This window comes from Triticum dicoccoides, chromosome 7B, assembly GCF_002162155.2.
Source record: "Triticum dicoccoides isolate Atlit2015 ecotype Zavitan chromosome 7B, WEW_v2.0, whole genome shotgun sequence".
NCBI classification, from domain to species: domain Eukaryota; kingdom Viridiplantae; phylum Streptophyta; class Magnoliopsida; order Poales; family Poaceae; genus Triticum; species Triticum dicoccoides.
Genome location: NC_041393.1, coordinates 614,918,713 through 614,930,700, shown reverse-complemented (window position 1 = coordinate 614,930,700; position 11,988 = coordinate 614,918,713).

Below are 11,988 nucleotides of genomic sequence, written 5' to 3'. Positions count from 1 at the left end.
GAAACTACCACCTCTGCCAAGGAGGCCTTCAATAAGGGGGGAATCGAGAATCCCTCCTTCTAGTGGGAGAAGAGGACCGCTTCCGAAGACCCAGAGGCCAAGGCCTCAAAGCGGGGAAGGAAATCTGCGCCGGAAGGTCCTGCGCCGGGAAGAGCCCCGGGCACAGTCTCCCCATAGGAATCAGCCCTCCAGCGAGCCGTAAGTAAAAAAGGGGGAATTTAGTAATAGGGAACGCCCCTATATTGTTTCCAAAGGTAACCGAAGTTTTCACCTTGTAGTTTGGATCTCAGCCCATCTCAGCAGAGCTCATCTTCGGGGGACCTTCGTCCGGAGATGATGGAGAGCGAGACGCCTCCATCTGCCGCCCCGTTGGGCGGGGCGGACGACCCTGAGGTGTCGTAACGGAGGGTCTCCCCGAGTCCGGCGGGGCCGGAGAGTCCGGCACCCATTGGAGTACGGCCGGTGGAGCTGCGGGATTTTCTCTAGAGGGCGTCTATCTCAGAAGATCACCGCACATTAATGAGTACGGTGATTGAAAGGATCTCATCCGCCGAGAGCGGGTTGTATGAGGCCGTTGGAAGCTTGCTGACGGGATTTGAGGTACGCAAAAAATGACATACCTTTTGACAGTTTTGCACATGAAGTGCGCCCTGTATAGATAGTAGCCCCTGAGACTTGGTATGCTATCGAAAGCGATAGCGTGCCAAGGATCATAATCTCAGTCAAGCTCTGACACCAAAGCTGTCAGGACCCCGATCCTAAGTCACACCGATCTAGCATGTAACACATCATATCACTTTGCGGCCTCACGCACGGTATTCCCACGGGTGCCACCTTACCTGGCCTGGGACCGTTTGCGCCTTTTGGCTCACGTATATGATAGTGCCACTAGCATCCATATGACAAAGAACCCGGGCTGACATGGCTAGTCGTGAATCCAAAGTAGCACTAACTTACAGGGACAGGCATACATGACCCAACAACGAATGTGTCGGTCATCAGCGAGTGAATCCAGGCTGTAGCACTGGGCTAGCAGGACTCCGGAATTCATCGCGTGACATTTTCCTGAGGGGACAGACACAGGAACGAAGAAGGACACATGCCGGCCAGCCTAAGTGTTCCGGAGCAGTAGCAAGCTACCATGGCTCAGTGGAAACACTAGGAGACATTTCCCGGTAAGAGAGGCTACTAAGGATAAACAACTATATAGTCAGATCCCACACATACCAAGCATTTCAATAACATACACACAATATGCTCGATATGTGCAAATACAACATGGCATCACAACATGACTCTATGACTCAAGTATTTTATTCAATAGGCTCCGAGGAGCGAGATATTACAAACATGGGTCTCATGACCCAACATTCAGAGAATACAAGTCAAAGCACAAGCGGAAGCTTAACATGTCTGAGTACAGACATCTACAAATGAAAAAGGCTGAGAAGCCTGACTATCTACCAGATCCTGCCGAGGGCACAAGATCGTAGCTGAGGTAACAAGCTAAACGTCGAAGTCCACGCGGAACTACTAGTGAGAAGGAAATCTCTGCAAAAACGTAAAATAGGCAAACGTGAGTACAAATGTACCCAGCAAGACTTACATCAGAACTAACTACATATGCATCATTATCAACAAAGGGGGTGGTGGAGTTTAACTGCAGCAAGCCAGCTTTGACTCGGTGGCTAACCTGAACTACGACTGCAAGTAACTCTTTTGAGGTGGCGCACACGAGTCCACATATTCACCATATCAATACACCACTATGGATCCGCTCCCGTCTCCCTACGAGAACGCCATCCATAGCACTCACACTTATCTTGCGCATTTTAGAGTATCCACTTTCACTTGTCTATGAACTATGCAAGGGGTCCAAGTTTCCATATCCAAGGAATCCGGCTATTCGAATAGATAATGATAACCCTGCAGGGGTGTACTTCTTCACACACGCTCTCGCCACTTATCGCCCTGTACACGTCATGTACCTCGGCAACCTTCAAGCGGAAGCCGGGCGAGGGAGTCGGCCACGACCTGACTAACCACACAAGTCTCTCGTCCAGGTTTATCGCCTATTCGGGTTCCATCCGCAAGGAGATCCGGCCGGGGTGTCGCTCACGGCCCCAAATGATGTGAGCAGGGTTCCCAAGCCCACCATCCGGGTGCCACTTGGTACACCATGCCACTGTGCCTAGTCTGTCCCAAGCCCACCTGTACCGGGTGCCACTTGGTAGACTACTAACACTACCTACAAACACCAAAAACTAGTTGCAACTCCTGGACAGAGATCGAGTTGATTAATAAGCCGAGAGGGGCCGAGTTACCGGAACCCAATGTGTGGTAGTAACTGTTCATGGATCACAAACACAGAACTCAGTTCTTGAGGACGGCTGCAATGAGACAACCCACTATGTACTCCTACATGGCCTCTCACCGCTACCTTTACCAAATCGTGTTCACACACATAGCTCTCAACAGAAGGACATGTTCACACACCTCCGATTCATCCCCGATGAATCAGACCTGACACAACTCTAAGCAATAGCTGGCATGACAACAAGCATGAATGAATAGGCACATTAGGGCTCAAACAACTCCTACTCATGCTACTGGGTTTCATCTATTTACTGTGGCAATGACAGGTCATGCAAAGGATAAAGGGGTTCAGCTACCGCAGCAAATAACAGATGAATCGGTGTTGTCCTAATGCAGTAAAAGAGAGCAGGGGCGAGAGAGTGGGATTTTATCGGAATGAACAAGGGGGGTTTTGCTTGCCTGGCACTTTTGAAGATAATATAGCTCGTCATCGGTGTCATCGATCTCATCATCGGAATCACGTCTATCGAGAGGGGACAAACACCGACAAACAAAGAAGAAACACAATCAATGCAATGCACAATATGATGCATGATCATGACATGGCAATATGCTGTTGATTGGGCTAATGCAACTAGCAACAAGTTAAATGGAGTGGGTCTGAACCCTAGGTTCAAATTCAAACTCCATATGTGATTTCTTAAATGCCATTTAGTTGAATTGTCCTAAAAAATAGTCATAGGTTGTTCTAACATGCATGAAAATGGTACAGATGGATAGATTGGATTTTTCTGATCATTTTTCATATATAAATTATTTAATTTGGAGTTACGGTTGATATATGATTTTTAGAAGTTTAAGCTATTTTCTGGAATTTTCTGATTTAAATTTAAATCCAGAAAGAATTAACTGCGTCAGCCTGACGCCAGCATGACGTCAGCGAGTCAACAGCCGGGTCCAGGTCAAACCTGACGTGCGGGGTCCACACGTCAGTGACACAGGAACTAATCCCGGTCAAACCCAGCGCTGACTGGGGTTTGACCAGGGGTGGGGCCCACTGTCAGGCTGTAGGTTGTTTAGTTAGCTGGGTTAGCTCCTAATGACGGAGCCACGTCGGCTCGCCGGAGTTTGTCCGGCGGCGACCATTCCGCGCGGCGGAGCTGCTACTGGGCGGCGCTAGGGGCTGCGTTTAGGTGCGAGGAGACCACCAGAAGGGAGCCTGTGCTCTTCCGCATCCAACGGAGTAGGAAGGAGCGGCCAGGGTGCGCTGTACTCGCCGGAGTCGAGCTCACGGCGGCGGCCGGAGTTCGGGCGAGCTCGGGGTCGGCGTTAAGGAGCACAGTAGAGGGTGCGGATGGGTGCTATGGCCTCCTGGGGGTGCACCGAGCACGGCTGCGTGCTCAGTTGCAGCTCTAGGCAACGGTGGCTACGGCGGCGACATGGCCGGCGGCAAAGAGCTCTCGGCTCCGACGGGTATCGGTGTTAGAGGAAGAAAACGAGTCAGGGGAGAGGGGGAAATGACGAAGGAGCTCACGTGGATCCCGTAGAGGTGGACGGCGAGCTCGGGGAAGGCCGAACGGCGACGAATTTGACGACGGCGATCCTCGGTGGCCGAGGAGGGGAACGGCGGAGCTAGCGGCATCCAGGGGCTTCCGGCGCCTTTCGTCTGGGTGAGGATGAAGAGGGAGACGAGGCGGAGCTTTCTGGAGCGTTGGCGAGGCGGGGCGGTGGCTGTGGCCGCGGCGAACGTCGTCGGTGGCGACGAGCTCCGATCGGGCAGAGAGGGAGAGAGAGCAGAGGAGAGGATGGGGACGAGAGAGTGAGCGAGGGGGTTCCAGAGGGGTAGCCTGGCAACGCTGGAGGTATCTAGGCGTCGGGAACGCAGGCAGGCAGGGTGGAGGTGGCCGGGGGGCGTGGGCGCGCGCGGCGGGCACACGCCTCTCGTCCTTCTGGCGAGAGGAAAGGGACGACTGGCATCGGCCAGCTAGGTTGGGCCGTGCTGGGCCAGGCCAGGTGAGCGCCAGGTAAGTCTCTCTCTCTCTTTTATTTCTATTTTTCTATTTCTGCTGCAACTGTTGGGCTTTATTAAAAATACTAAAATGTTTCCAAAAATCCTTCAAATAATTGTGGGCTCTGTTGGGTTTATTCCAAATATCCCACACTTAAGTTCAGAATTAATTGAGCACTTAAAATAATATATATCATTTAAATGCCCAATTGCAAATACTGTATGATCTAATTCAGTGACCAAATATGTCATGGAAAAATGTGCAACACCACTGGTTATGGATTCTAGCATTAACCAGAAATGATGAACATTTTTGAAAGCCATTTGGACTTACTGAAAATATTTTTAGGTGAACCTAGTGAATTCCTTTAATGCTAGGGTTTGGACAATCCCCATTTCAAGTTTATTTGAAAAAATTAAACATGATGCACACATAAAGGGCTAGCCTAGTGCATGCCAGGACTAGGGATGTGACAACTCACCCCCACTAAACAAGAATCTCGTCTCGAGATTCAAGCGTAGGGTAAGATGAAGGGGAAACGCAAACTAGTATAATCTTCACGATCCAGGTGGCACTTCAAAGAACCTTGATTCGATCATCATCTTGTCTCGACGTCTTGCTTTGAGAACTCCAACTAACATGACGAGAAGAGGAAAGGAAATCTCTAGAAGAATCTATCTTCTCGAAGACCGAACAACTCAGGATCAACTCATGGGATGAGACATTGTCACATCTCTCGAGCTGAGACACGAAGCATACATCTGAGGAAATGGAGTGAGACAGATGACGAGGGCTCGCTAGGTAGACAACAATTCCACACTTGAGGAGATGGCGAATGGTTTTCAAGATAGCGATGAGATAATTGCCATGATTCCATAACGGGGCACCTTAGAGAAGGTGACTTGTAGAAATATCCCCTTAAGTGGCAAAAAGAATTACCTTTGATTTAGAGATCATTGAGATTCTTTATACCAGTCTAAGGCAATTCTCGAGCGATCGTTTGGAGGGTTTCGGTAGAATGGCATACCCGGATTAGAATAGATGATGTGGATTACTTTGTTGAAAACAACTCAAGGGATGATTTTGCTTGCGCGTGCTCTCCAGAACTTGAGCATTTCCATATTCATCAAGGTTTTACCAACATCCGTGTCAAGGATCCTGGCAACACAACGTACTACCATGATGAACAGCGATGGACGATGCAGATGCAAAGGAAGATAACACCTCTCAGATTTCACCTTGGCGAGACCAAGGGGACAAAATCTGGATGATCGACCAAGAGACATTTAGCACTCCGCTTCTAGTGTTCTCCTTGATGTGCTAGCACAACCCATTTATTAAACTGGGTTGATATCTAGGACATCAAGTAAAGGTCGGACTTCGGGAACAGAAAAATCATAAGGAATAACTACGTAAGTAAATCCATAAGAAATCCTCATGGGGAGGTGGCCAACTTCCTCCATCAAGATACTATAATAATAGGTCTTCCGGCTGGGTGTGTTGGCCACGACATCCACTTAACCGGTTACAGAGAGACCATTATTATAGTTCTTGGGAAATGTTCCAACCATCATATCTGCCTGAGATTCAGATCTGGTTGGTGTCAGGATATTCCAGACTTATCGAGTTTGCAACACAGATTAACGAGATGACGTTGCGAGATTCTCGGGAAATGAACTACGATAGCAAGCTCCAAAACATGAGCTGGTTCTGCTATACACATGTGAACACGCTGTCCCAGACAAACATGATCAAATGGTAGTCTTACAATAAAACACTACCGAGTTCTGGTTGGGAACCATCAACGAGGATATCGGAGTCCTTACATAGGTCCGGATTAGCTCTTATGAAGGAACTCCTTCTCCTTGAACAAATCAATCAGTGGCTTGGCGTGCTAGGGACACATATAGAATGGAGGTAGCGAGCCTATCAAACCATAGCATACTTCGCACATGCATGACTGACTTGAGATGATTCCAGAGGAAGCAAAAATATACTTTCTCGAGTTCACGGCGGCAACTTGCACCAAATGCACGTGAATCATAGGAAGTCACTTCTTTCTTCAACATATGCTTCATGAACGGAACACGAAAGCATTGCTCACAAAGTTTCCAACACTAGCTGGATGTTCAACACGAATCATGGGAAAGATAAAAATGTTGCTGATGGCTCAATAACAATTCATCCAGGTTTGCATGAAGATGGAATTCCATAATTATGTGAACAGGTGATAGCATTGGTCAGACCCAGAAGATATAATGATGTATGCTCGAGGAATCAACCACGAGTAAGACAACATTACGAACATCGCTGGTTCTGATTTGATTTGAGGATAGCCCACACCCAAATCAAAGTTTTAACAAGATGATAGACCCAGCAATTGATCACGAGGACCAATCGATGAAGATATCATCTTTCTTCAACATACACACACAAAGAGATATCCTTTGGAAAGAACGAAGTCAGACAAGCTTTTATCTTCCAACTCTCCAAGTTGTTGTTTAGCTTAACCAACTAGTTCAGGGGTATCCAACACAGACTCTTGGAGAATGGGTGGTTTGGAGGAAAACCAACATGATCACAAACTCAACATAGCGGTCAGGTGATGACCTGGTGATACTTCCGAGAAGATATACAGAAAATCACGAACCACCGGTATGTTGCTAAGCTCGAGAGCAATCTTGCTTTCCAGGCAAGATGATATGATCAAATGAGCGAGGGATTGGCACAATCCTAACTCATTGATCGAAAAGTGCACTGGAAGTAAGGACTAGGTAGCACGATCAATCTTAGAATGATGATTCCATAACCAACACACTAAGAATGAGATTGTTGTCCATTATCTACCAAGCAACACAGTTGCTAGGAGTATAGATTTCACACATCACGATTCACTTGTCGGCACTCCAGTTACATTAGCATGGAACCGAGAAATGAAAATGGTGGCGAGAAGTATCACTGCGTCAAGAATTCATAAGAGGTGGTGCAATTCTCATGACAATCCTGACATAAAGAAGGTAATACTTCAAGGTAGAACAGACCAGAAGCTGGATTGGCATTTTGATCTATGGAATACAACTTCTTCGACCCAATCCTGGATATGGACGAGGTACTGGAGATTGTTTCTCCTAGTCATTCCGGAATAGAATGGCTTGACGGACCACGAGAATAATAGGCATCGATGAACGAATGCACGCATACTCTTGACTATCAATTGATAGATGAAGGTCAGAAAACAACTAAAGAGGGACAACTCAAAGGAACATATATCTTTCTGAGTTGTGGATGCATAGGTTAGTATGTAGAACAAATTCAACATATTTCTTTCGGATAACCCATGCTGAAGAGGAAGGACTAGCAGATTCACAACTATGAATGGAGGACTCATCAAGAGCACTCTGGTTGTGATCTTTTGGTTCAAGGAACTTCTGCCATAAGCGGTTCATAGTATTTGGAAGAAGGAAATACCATGGACCTCGAGGACTAACGCGAAGGTTACTAGTATCCTAAAGGAACGAGCAAACACTATCAACATGAAGTAAGTAGGGTGGATCTTTGGTCAAGAACCCAGGAATGGAATGCCTACTAACTAAGTGGTATCAAGGGATGCTTTCGAGAATGATGGCCAGAATCATCACACTGGGAACACAAAACATGGCTAAGTTACCTGGTGATCCTATAAGACACCTAGGGTCATAATACTAGCTCCAACATATATGTCGAGGCAACATAGTACCTCAACTCAGCAATTTAGTGTGGTTAACCTGGCCTAAAGGACATCGGAATGAAAAGAAGGGATTTGCAAATGCATCAGACTATTTAGAAACCTGGGATGACTCGGACAACATAACGCCTGTAAATGCTCGAAAAGATTGGAGACATGCTACAAGGATGGTGGCATAGCCACTCAGAAGCACAATATCAAGGTTTCGAGATCTACAGTTAACATACGGAAGTAGTAGGAACTGAACCGAAGCTTAAATCCATCAATCCTCTAAGTCTACGGATTAGCAACACGTGATCCTGATAGAAAGAAGAGAAGGCCTAGTTCCTTAACCCCATAGGAAAGATAAGATGACTCAGATCAGAAGGGCATGAGGTAAAGGAGTAAAAAGAGACTTATGTTCCATCCCACAATCAATTCCCTTATATAACTAAAGAATTTCTAGACTCAACTTCGACCAGTTTGGCTTGGTAATCCTACAGGCAGTCAAGCTCTGATACCAAAGCTGTCAGGACCCCGATCCTAAGTCACACCGATCAAGCATGTAACACATCATATCACTTTGCGGCCTCACGCACGGTATTCCCACGGGTGCCACCTTACCTGGCCCGGGACCGTTTGCGCCTTTTGGCTCACGTATATGATAGTGCCGCTAGCATCCATATGACAAAGAACCCGGGCTGACATGGCTAGTCGTGAATCCAAAGTGGCACTAACTTACAGGGACAGGCATACATGACCCAACAACGATCATGTCGGTCATCAGCGAGTGAATCCAGGCTGTAGCAGTGGGCTAGCAGGACTCCGGAATTCATCGCGTGACATTTCCCCGAGGGGACAGACACAGGAACAAAGAAGGACACATGCCGGCCAGCCTAAGTGTTCCGGAGCAGTAGCAAGCTACCATGGCTCAGTGGAAACACTAGGAGACATTTCCCGGTAAGAGAGGCTACTAAGGATAAACAACTAGATAGTCAGATCCCACACATAGCAAGCATTTCAATAACATACACACAATATGCTCGATATGTGCAAATACAACATGGCATCACAACATGACTCTATGACTCAAGTATTTTATTCAATAGGCTCCAAGGAGCGAGATATTACAAACATGGGTCTCACGACCCAACATTCAGAGCATACAAGTCAAAGCACAAGCGGAAGCTTAACATGTCTGAGTACAGACATCTACAAATGAAAAAGGCTGAGAAGCCTGACTTACTACCAAATCCTGCCGAGGGCACAAGATCGTAGCTGAGGTAACAAGCTAAACGTCGAAGTCCATGCGGAACTACTAGTGAGAAAGAAATCTCTGCAAAAACGTAAAATAGGCAAAAGTTAGTACAAATGTACCCAGCAGACTTACATTAGAACTAACTAAATATGCATCATTATCAACAAAGGGGGTGGTGGAGTTTAACTGCAGCAAGCCAGCTTTGACTAGGTGGCTAACCTGAACTACGACTGCAAGTAACTCTTTTGAGGTGGCGCACACGAGTCCACATATTCACCATATCAATACACCACTATGGATCCGCTCCCGGCTCCCTACGAGAACGCCATCCATAGCACTCACACTTATCTTGCGCATTTTAGAGTATCCACTTTCACTTGTCTATGAACTATGCAAGGGGTCCAAGTTTCCATATCCGAGGAATCCGGCTATTCGAATAGATAATGATAACCCTGCAGGGGTGTACTTCTTCACACACGCTCTCGCCACTTATCGCCCTGTACACGTCATGTACCTCGGCAACCTTCAAGCGGAAGTCGGGCGAGGGAGTCGGCCACGACCTGACTAACCACACAAGTCTCTCGTCCAGGTTTATCGCCTATTCGGGTTCCATCCGCAAGGAGATCCGGCCGGGGTGTCGCTCACGGCCCCAAACGATGTGAGCAGGGTTCCCAAGCCCACCATCCGGGTGCCACTTGGTACACCGTGCCACTGTGCCTAGTCTGTCCCAAGCCCACCTGTACCGGGTGCCACTTGGTAGACTACTAACACTACCTACAAACACCAGAAACTAGTTGCAACTCCTGGACAGAGATCGAGTTGATTAATAAGCCGAGAGGGGCCGAGTTACCGGAACCCAATGTGTGGTAGTAACTGTTCATGGATCACAAACACAGAACTCAGTTCCTGAGGACGGCTGCAATGAGACAACCCTCCATGTACTCCTACATGGCCTCTCACCGCTACCTTTACCAAATCGTGTTCACACACTTAGCTCTCAAGAGAAGGACATGTTCACACACCTCCGATTCATCCCTGATGAATCAGACCTGACACAACTCTAAGCAATAGCAGGCATGACAACAAGCATGAATGAGTAGGCACATCAGGGCTCAAACAACTCCTACTCATGCTAGTGGGTTTCATCTATTTACTGTGCAATGACAGGTCATGCAAAGGATAAAGGGGTTCAGCTACCGCAGCAAATAACAGATGAATCGGTGTTGTCCTAATGCAGTAAAAGAGAGCAGGGGCGAGAGAGTGGGATTTTATCGGAATGAACAAGGGGGGTTTTGCTTGCCTGGCACTTTTGAAGATAATATAGCTCGTCATCGGTGTCATCGATCTCATCATCGGAATCACGTCTATCAAGAGGGGACAAACACCGACAAACAAAGAAGAAACACAACCAATGCAATGCACAATATGATGCATGATCATGACATGGCAATATGCTGTTGATTGGGCTAATGCAACTAGCAACAAGTTAAATGGAGTGGGTCTGAACCCTAGGTTCAAATTCAAACTCCATATGTGATTTCTTAAATGCCATTTAGTTGAATTGTCCTAAAAAGTAGTCATAAGTTGTTCTGCTGTCAGGACCCCGACTCGATGTCACATCGATCTAGCTGGTAACACCTCATATCACTTTGCGGCCTCATGCACGGTATCCCCACGGGTGTCGTCTTACCTTTTCCCGGGACCGTTTGCGCCTTTTGGCTCGCGTATATGAAAGTGTCGCTAGCATCCATATGATAAAGAGCCCGGGCTGACATGACTAGTCGTAAACCCAAAGTGGCACAGACTTACAGGGACAGGCATCCATGACCCAGCTTTGAACGTGTCGGTCATTAGCAAGTGGGTCCGGGCTGTAGCACTGGGCTAGCAGGACTCCGGTAAACCGGGCTGTAGCGGGCTAACAGGACTCCGGTACTCAAAGCGTGACATTTCCCCGAAGGGACAGACACAGGAACGAAGAAGGACACATGCCGGCCAGCCTAAGTGTTCCAGAGCAGTAGCAAGCTACCATGGCTCAGCGGTAACACTAGGAGACATTTCCCGGTAAGAGAGGCTACTAAAGATAAACAACTAGATAGTCAGATTCCACACATACCAAGCATTTCAATCATACACACAATATGCTCGATATGTGCAAATACAACGAAGCATCACAACATGACTCTATGACACAAGTACTTTATTTAAGGCTCAGTGAGCCATACATAACATACACACAAAGGTACGGGTCTCACGACCCAACATACAAGTCATACAATCATACAAGCCAGCAGCGGAAGTAACTTGTCTGAGTACAGACAACTAGTAAAATAAAAGAGGCTTGGAAAGCCTCTGGCTATACTATGTGGTCCTTCACAAGCTCAGGGTCACCACCTGGGTCTTTAGCCTACTCGTTGATGTCAACGTCTACATAGAACCCATCAGAAGGGATTGCAGCGTCTTCTGTAAAAATGTAGATTATAGCAACATGAGTACAAAGGTACTCAGCAAGACTTACATCAGATCCTACATACATGCATAGTATCAAGAAGGGTTGGTGGAGTTATTGCAGCAAGCCAGCTTTGACTCTTGGCTAGGCTATCCTACGATACTTCAGCTTGAAATAGTTTTGCGCACACGAGTCCACTATTCACCACTTCAATACACTACCGAGGATCCACCTCCGTCCTCCTACGGAGGAGCCA